Here is a 9,511-nt window from a genome sequence, read left to right as displayed (position 1 = left end):
TTAATACTTAAAAGTTATATTACACTTAAGTTATATTAACTTAATCAATATTAGTTTAATTTAATTTAATTACGTATTTTAAATGGGGTCGACATCGATCCAAGATCATTTTTTTTATGATATTGTAAGCAAACGAGCAGACGAATAGCCTGATATTAAGCTGACATGACATGTTATCTATCGATGACATTCATTGCTATGCAGATCATGCAGATGACAGTACTGGGGATGCCTATTACACAGGCCGTGCCAATATCCCTCGTTCTGTGGTGCTGGAGAGCTATGAAAAGCTTGTGTCGGACATTGAAAGCACTCTATCCAGAGTTTCGGTGTGGGGTCGGGACAATTTAGTGCGATTCAACCCCACCAAGACACAAGTTTGGGCGTTCACCGCTAAGAAAACCCCAATTACTGTGGTCCCACAGTTCCAAGGCACAGCCCTTACCATGTCAGGGAGTATTGGGATCCTCGGTGTCGACATTTCCAGTGACGTCCAATTCCGTAGCCACCTGGAAGGTAAGGCTGCGCTGGCATCCAAAAAACTCGGTGTGCTCAATAAAGCGAGACGATACTTTACTCCGGGGCAAAGACTGCTGCTCTATAAATCGCAAGTTAGACCCCATATGGAGTACCTACTGCTGTCATCTTTGGGCAGGAGCACCTGGATGCTAGCTTGGACACTTCGACTCAGTCCAAAGGCGCGCTGTACGAATCGTCGATGATTCCAAACTCACAAGTGGTATTGAACCTTTAAGTCTAAGGAGAGACTTTGCCTCCTTGTGTGTGTTCTACCGCTTGTACAATGGGCTGTGCTCTGAGGAATTGTTTGACATGATGCCAACGGCCGCTTTCTATCACCGCACCGGTCGCCGTCGGCAGGGTGTTCATCCTCACACCCTAGAACCTAAATGGTCGCGTACTATGCGATTTAAGAGGAATTTCCTCCCACGGACGCTCCGGCTGTGGAATGAGCTCCCTTCCGAGGTTTTCCCGAGGGTCTACAGTACGGGGTTCTTCAAAAAAGGAGTGTACAGGTTTTTAAAAGGTCGGCAACGCGCATGTAACACCCCTGGAGTTGCAGGTGTCCATAGGCTACGGTGACTGCTTACCATCAGGCGGGCCGTATGCTTGTTTGCCACCGATATGGTATAAAAAAAAGCTTCTCAGATACCTACTCATTATAATTTGAAAAATATTTATACCTAATTACCTACCTACATATTTTACTGGAACTTGAACTTGGACCAAAGTTGTGAGTTGTGGACTAAAGTTACCTGATTTTACGATACGCTCTTTTCTTGAAGGTCGTATCTAAAATACAAATCAAACAAAATAAAGTTAAGGTAATGTAGTGAAATGTAATAAAATGAAGGAACACCGTAAATAGTGTTACAGTAAAGTGAACCTACTTAAGTGTGAATGGAAAAGAAAGGTACGAACACGTAATAACCCCAACGCACCATATCGGCTTCGCGGAGCGGAAGCACGCACGGCTGCAGCCGTTTTTGTGCCCTAAATCACTTCCTATGCGAACGGTGACGTACTTATATAAGCGTAATATATTACCACTATTGTCATGCGAGACTCTTTTCACGAAGAGGAAAGTTTCTGAAGAGAATATATTATGTATGGAACGTGTTTGTGTATTAAATATGAGTAGTGTATTTTTAACCACCGACTCAAAAAGAGGGATATTAGGTATAAGTTTGACCCCTATGTGTGTGTGTGTGTGTCTGTCTGTGGCACCGTAGCTCTTAAAAGGGTAAACCAATTTGTACTCGGCATTTTTTTATTTGAAAGCAGGTTTTCTAGCGGTGGTTTTTGAATATGTTTCATCAAATTAGATTCATTGCGGTTGGTTAGTGTTAGCGTCAAATCCGGTAGTTCTGATTTTTTGCATACTTGTTTATGATGTTGGCCCAATGTATAATCCAAGTTTGTGACCTCGAGCGCCGAACGCAACATTGTCAAAAATCGAAATAACCGCGAAAATTGTAGTTTTTGATAACCTTCTCAAGACGTTTTTAAAGTAGACTAAATTTCAATACGAGACTAGAATTTGGGAGAGCCAGCTAACAATAATATTATAATGTTCCATTTTATTATAAAATTACCCACATCAAAGAGATTGACATAAAGTACTTACACATTATATTAATAACTTTGACTATGAGCGATCATCTTGTTCGTTAATGAAGTGAAAGAGAATTATTACATTGAATTAATTAACACAGTTTTGGTAATTAATCCGGATTAATGCGATTTAGCTATAGTCTAAGATAGATAAGACAAATAAACATGATACTAGTTTGAAATAAAAGACATTATTTAAAAGTATCATTTGAATATAAAATCAGGAAAGCATAATAATTATAATCTAAACGATCATTTATTTGTAAACTGCTTCCTTGCCTAGTCGGTGGTGACTAGGGTTGCCAACCGTACTATATTATATAGTATTGTACTATATTTTGGCTCTCTGTACTATATACTTTTGGAAAAATATATAGTACGCTAAAATACTATATTTCCGATTAAACGTATTTTACACTCATGTTTAGTATTTTATCTAAAAGTACTATATTTTTTTTGAAATGTACTATATTTTTGATGGCTTATTCTGGAAAATACTATATTTTACCAAAAAAAAGTTGGCAACCCTAGTGGTGACCCTGCTTACGAAGCTGGAGGTCCCGGTTCGAATCCCAATAAGAGCTTTTTGTTTATTTATCATCGATATTTGATTCAGAGTTACCGACGGATGTTTTATATGAATATAAGTATTTAATATAAATATTTTTTTTTATATCGGCGTTTAGTAGGTATCCATAACACAAGTCTCTTTAAGTATTATTGTAGGACTAATAGGTACGTTTGTGTAAGATTATCTAATATTTAATTGCCTATCTATCTATTAAGTAAATAATCTCTAGCAATCGTTTTACTTACATATTAGGCTACACATAGGCTATATTTTAGAAATTTTACTAGAAATAAATGTCTCTGTACCTACATATACGCCAACTTTTGATTTTGATTAAATACTTTATAATTATGTCTATACAAGATAACGAGTGACAAAAAACGTTAATGTTAAATTATTGTCACTTTCACCTTTGACACATACGGTATGTGGTATGAGAATTGACAGTATGCTTGTTTGCCACCGACGAGGATGGTATTAAAAAAAGTGTAGGTACTTAATTTAATACTCCCTTACCATTAAGGTTTTCTGAACTAAACGCTTTTAAATGTGCACCTGGGTATTGAATAGTTCCCTCGATTCAAATTGTAGTTAAATAGCCATTGATTGTCGTTAAAATATTCCTATTGGTTTTCTTTTCAAAGCAGCTCAATGAAAATAAAACGATTGGAATGACGATAAAATTCCATTTAGAGTTTCTTTCAAATGCTAGTTGATCCAGGCTTCGAGAGCTGTTCAACTGCTTTTAAATAAACTGCTGTGAAGTTTAAAAATCTTGACAATTTCTTTGACATTTGGTAGGTAGTTATTAATTTTCCGGTAGAAGTTCAAAATGGCGAAGTCGCCTCGAGACTATTTATTGTTTTTTTGCTCATTAATGTTTTTATTAAATTATAATATTGATAGAGCCTCTTTTAGACCAAGAAAAGTCTGCAACGATTTTGATAGCATACGCAGTGCAAGTGTTATTTTTATTTATACGTCATAATTTTATAGAAGTGTGATGTTTAAAATAACACTATACCTAAAACTATCTCTATACCAAATTATAACCCAATCAGTTCAGCAGTTTAAGCGTGAACTGACACCAGACTGCAGGCAGACACACTTTCGCATTTACAATAATTATTAGGTATAGTGTGGATATGGATATAATATGTATGTATGCCTGTATGTATAAACTCTTTATTGTACAAAACACAAATATATGACATAGGCAGTACAGAAGCGAATAATAGGCATAGTCAAAGGCGTATAGTAGGCATTAATTAAATAATAGTAGGGGGTTTCCGCACCTTAGCCACTTCATCATGTCAACACCTCGAGAGAGCGATGTATCTCAGCAAACTCACTGGCAGGCCATACGTTTCCCGGGTGATATACTAAGAACAATGGCCGTGCAATAGATAGTAATGGTTGTTTGCGCGCTTGATTGGACAAGCATCTATATTGCTTGAGAAGTTAGTCTGGGATACCGCTACGAAATTGTATATCCTGTAAAGGTCTGCATTGTGGTGGTGGTGGTTGATGACACTGCGACTTAAATGCAGTGGGGATTGACACATTTTATTCTATGGTTAACTCGACAATCATAACTCTATGGTTAACTTGCGTCTTTCCTGTAACATCGTGAAGATAAGAAACTTCGTTTTTAATCTCTTTTACTAACCATTATGGGCCACTGTTGTCTCTTTAATAAATGAATTAAATTAAATTAAGAAAATTAAAGCTAATTTTTACTCTGCAACTTTACAGGCGGCGTGATACATTAAATTTGTTCAGTCCACGGAAGAAAGAATGAGCGCGCCGCGCGTTCAGTCCTTAAGACTCAAATAATACCTGATATACCTATATATGCACCCGCCTGTACCCGGGTAGTTAACTTTAATTGTATTGTCTACAGAAAAGACCTTCTTGGTCGCGTCCATAAGAATCCTATGTATCACTTCTTGCGATTTTGACACAGCTAACACGGTGCACGGTGCCTCATCCAAATGTGCCAAATCTTTTATTTAAGAAGTACCTAAGTCCTAAAGAATTTCTTAAGTACCAATTCTCTTAAGTCCGTAAATATACAATGGTATCTCAAACTTCATAGTACCTACTAGCCAAAACAGCCAGCGTCTCGTTTATTGACAAACTTCAAATTAAATTACTCACAACTTATTAGAAAACCCTGAATAGAAAATTCACATTATAGCAATTTCGTCAACGTCGTCTCGAAGAAAATTCCTCGGAACTTCTTTATTGCAAAGAAACTACGCTCAGCGTTCAGTGAACCGATTTACGGCTCGGCCACGACATTGCACGACTGGCGACGGCGGCGGCGGCGTTGGTGGCGGGTTCGTGTGCCTCTTAATGCATAAAACACATCAAAATTGAGTTTCGTAGTTGCTTGCAACTTCCTCTTTCTACATTCGGTAACTTGTTTCAAAGAATGTATGTATGTAAAGTTTGTAAGCGAAAAACTTACATGTCTCGTATCGTAGAGTACTTACACGTATGTAAGTATCGGTACAGGGTCAAACATATATTCATGAAAATAGTCACTTCTGTGGACAATCACATCAAAAGTTTATGACTTTGAGTCTCAAGTGCTGAAAAAATGTATCCCGCCTTTACAGGCCTTTGCAGTTCAAAAACTTGCCTTTGATTCTCTTAACTTTGCGATGTCTAAAGGAAAGGCGCATACGAGTTAAGCTCTGAATACAATAAAATGTGTATGACCCTACAGTACAGTTTTACAACGGTTTGAGTACCAGCGGCCAATTCAAACTTAAATCGTTCGATTTGATCATCCCGTCTGGACTGGCTTACTGCCGTATTCGAAATTCAAGATATTCACAAGAGACGACACGTACTAGATCCATTCTAGATACGTTATAGTTTAGATATCAACTAATTCTCTTTTGCAGCGCAATTCGGGCAACCAATGTCAGTTTTACGTTAGATAGAGTAAGATATCTATTACATGTGAATTGGATCACTAAGTCATATCCTGTGGAAATCGTTCAACAGTATCTCCAGAATCGCGCAAATGTCAAATTTGACAGGTTAGATCTTAAACATATCGTTATCGTATCTTGGTGATGTCTAAAAGATGTCTAATAGATATCTATTTCAAAATCCGAATCGGGCCCTTAAACTTGAATACGAGGGTAATATTATTATAACTATGTGCTGTGCATATAACACGTGACGTCATTGCGTGGGCCGCCTAATCCCAAATTTGATATATTATATTGTTGACCCGCCCCTATGACTGCCATTGATTTCATTCCCTTGCCGCATTCGTTGTACCTACTTGTAACTAATTTCGCAACTTTTTATGTAGTTTCAAAGGTCGTCTGGTGTATTGTTATTTAGATGTCACCTCTAAACAAATTTGGTGAAAATTAGGCAATTTTACGGAAAGCTGTCTTCTTATACAACACTTTTTTAAGTTGAAAACTTTGTTATTTCTACTCTGAATTATATTTTTTTCCATTCTTACGAAAAAAAAGGGTTTATAGTTCTGTTACCATTTTTCATTGACTTTGTATGAGTTAAAGGGATCGACGCACAGTAAAACTGTATGGCCACATTCTTTTTCTTATTATATCAGGAATAAATTCAAAGGTACCTACGTGAAGTCCCCAACCTGCATTGGGTTAACGCGGGGTTTATAGCCCAATCTCACTCGTGCATGAGAGTAGGCCCGTGTCCAGCAATGGGACGTATATTGCTGGGCTGAAATATTATTTAATTTTATATATATCAGGATCAAAAGAGCTTAGGTTTAATGTTTTTTTTTTCAAATTTAAGTCTTAATAATATATATGGCTCAATTTCACAGACGGAAATTGGGTCATTTTATAAGTAAAACAAGAGGTAGGATATAATTATAGTCATTATCATTGTTTAAAACGAAATTATAACAATGAACACAGACCAGTTCATCAAGAATAAGACTAATCAGTGGTAATTATTAGAAAGTTGATTAAGTTAATTTCCAAAGAAGGCTCGTTACAGTAAATCGTAAACTCACGGGAGCGCGACATATATTCCAGCTTAGTACTTTAAGCCTCTACGAATGGCTTTAGAGGATCATATCCTAATATGTTGGCTGAGGGGAGTTCAAGGGATTTATGAACGTAGAAATTTGTTGGTGCAGTCACCTGCAATTAATATGTTACACAACGGAGGCCGCAAAGATATCTGACGCACTGAAAAATATTTGTAGAGCCATAAGAGCGTGTCACATATTTTTGCGGCCTTCGAAGAGTGACATATTATTGCAGGTGACATTACAAGAGATATAGGCGCGGATGTAGCTAGAGAGATAAAACATGGTAGTTAATGGCATCCAATACAACCATTTATTTGTCAACATATCTTTCAACGTTAAATTGTTTAGATAAATCCAAGGAAGAAAGGGAATCAAGGTTCTAGCTCCATTACTGTATTTTTTCGTTTTCTCTTTAAAATGAATTCAAATTAATATTTTTTATTTTTTTATTTTTTTTGTTACATAATTGTAACAAAAAAAATCAAATCATTTAAAAATTCACAGATTTCGTGCCTCACACAACTATCGAGCACATTGGAAATGAATCTACGGAATTCGAAAAAATATTGTCGCTGAGTGACGAGAAAGTCTGGATAAGGAAAAAGTTACAAAATAAAACTACAACGTTGAATGATAATTATTTTATTCTTAGATTAACATAAGTATCCTGGACATAACGCATGTGAACAAACAAATTGCAAAATTTCCACACGCGTATCGTAGTTTGAATAATTGTCGCCGTGGCGCATAAGTATAGGTACATATTTCATTTTTCGATTAATAAACAGGATATATTAATGTTCAAAGTACAAGAAAATTATTACACGGCAAATCCGTAGTCAACTCGAGAAGTGGTAGCCACATCGCCGTTATCGTCACTCGAGTCTTGATCGGCAGCGGCCCATTTGCTGCAAGATATGAAATTTTCTTGACTGCAGTTTGACGCGACGAGAGATGTCCAAAACAGCGCGTGCCTATGTTGCACCAAACCTGAGTTCCGCTAAGTACAACCAGGGTTCAGCATCCGCTCTATCTTGGGTACTACTCTCCTAAGTGCTCATCAAGACGAGTCGGATGACCAAAACAGCGTGTGCCTATGTTGCAACAAACCTGAGTTCCTTTAGGTACAGCCAGGGTTCAGCATCAGCTCTATCTTGGGTACTACTCTCCTAAGTGCTCATCGAGACGAGTCCGATGACCAAAACAGCGTGTGCTTATGTTGTATTAAACCCGAGCTCCACTAGGTACTGCCAGGGTTCAGCATCAGCTATCTGCTAGCAGCCGCCAGCAACATGCTGAGGTGAGACCATTTCGTGGCACTTTCTCTTTTTTATGTTTTTATTTTGTGTTTGTGCTCACGAATACAGTTATTTCTATTTCTCCCTCTCCCTCTCGCTCTCGCTCTCGCTCTCGCTCTCGCTCTCGCTCTCGCTCTCGCTCTCGCTCTCGCTCTCCCTCTCGCTCTCCCTCTCCCTCTCCCTCCCCCAAACAGGATAGATAGAGTTAGACCAAGAAAAATCTGCAGCGATTTTGATAGCCCACGCAGTGCAAGTGTTATTCTGCCGTCATAATGCCGATAATTCACAACAAACACCGATAACGAATTCTGCGAAGCATGAAGTCATAAATGTCATGTGAAAAATGTCGTTCTGACTTTTTGACTATTTTAAGGTTAGGCTACAGGGCAAACCCTTAACCCGATCGTCTTTGTTTTAGGCTCAAATTCTAGCTGACTAAATTGTCCAGAGCCGTTTTTCTAAAATTTTTGATATCATTCTTCGTTTCCAAATTATCGAGCACCAAAATCAAAAATTCGGAAAATATTGAATTTTATTATCACTATTTCGACCATAACTTTTTTTGTTTTTGACTTTCTCGAATAATTATTTTTGCACCTTATAGCTCTCGTGATTATCCGTCTTTTGAGCCTTTTTTTAATATCATATCTTCACAACTTTCTGAGATATAAGGGGATCGCACTTTTTCGTGAAATCGGACTCTATACTGGAGCGAACGAAAAGACATTTCGAATGTCAAAACTAATTTTTTTAATCAACAAAAAGGTTTATTATTATTTAATGCGGATTTTCAATCGGCAACCATTATCAAGAAGAAAAATATTTTTTTTCCGTAAGTTACTTACTAAGCATTTTACACAGCAACATTTCTATGAAAGACATCAAGGTAATTAAAAATACAATTTTAAAGCAGCATTTGCCAATGACTTTGTTATTTTAAAACTAAATGGCATTGTAAAATCTCGAACTAACAAGGCATTACTAAGTACAAATGCATTTAGTTCTAGTCTAGGTCATTACCATGAGTTTCTATCGAAAGCTTTTGAAGGCATTTTAGTTTTTAAGAATATAATTTGAAATGATTGTATGTAGGTTAGTTATGTTAAAAAATGAAAAAAAAAATTTAAAATATTTTATTTTCACGCCCATAGATAAATACCTTAAAACTAGCATACATATTATTATAAAAACCTTACAAGCTTAAAATAATTTCGACGACACGGCGGTTTTCAGTTATGGGCATTTGTTGCCTGACAATAAATCATTTTTGATTTTGATAACTTATCCAGTAGTAGTCGGGTTAAAAGTGTCTCGATAGACAGACGGACATGACCCATTATACATTAGGTAGGGTGACTGCTATAGTTATTGGCCAGTACATATAGTAATAATAACAGTAGGGCATACAAAAATTGCCTTCCAAATCAGAAAGAAACAAGCTAATTGAAACCTTATTATTAA

At 36.8% G+C, this 9,511-nt stretch overlaps 1 long non-coding RNA gene across 1 annotated transcript in view; it reads right to left on the bottom strand.

Annotated features, from left to right (window-relative positions):
- Nucleotides 1-703: 703 nt before the first annotated feature.
- LOC134794132 (uncharacterized) overlaps nt 704-9,511 on the bottom strand; it is a 331,004-nt gene continuing 322,196 nt past the window's right edge. Inside the window, exon 2 of the long non-coding RNA XR_010144639.1 lies at nt 704-1,171. This is a non-coding gene — a long non-coding RNA (uncharacterized LOC134794132). The remainder of the gene's footprint in view (nt 1,172-9,511) is intronic.

Source organism: Cydia splendana, chromosome 1 (assembly GCF_910591565.1).
Source record: "Cydia splendana chromosome 1, ilCydSple1.2, whole genome shotgun sequence".
Taxonomy (NCBI): domain Eukaryota; kingdom Metazoa; phylum Arthropoda; class Insecta; order Lepidoptera; family Tortricidae; genus Cydia; species Cydia splendana.
The sequence above is the reverse complement of the archived record's forward strand: the minus strand, read 5'-3'. Positions and strand labels throughout refer to the sequence as shown.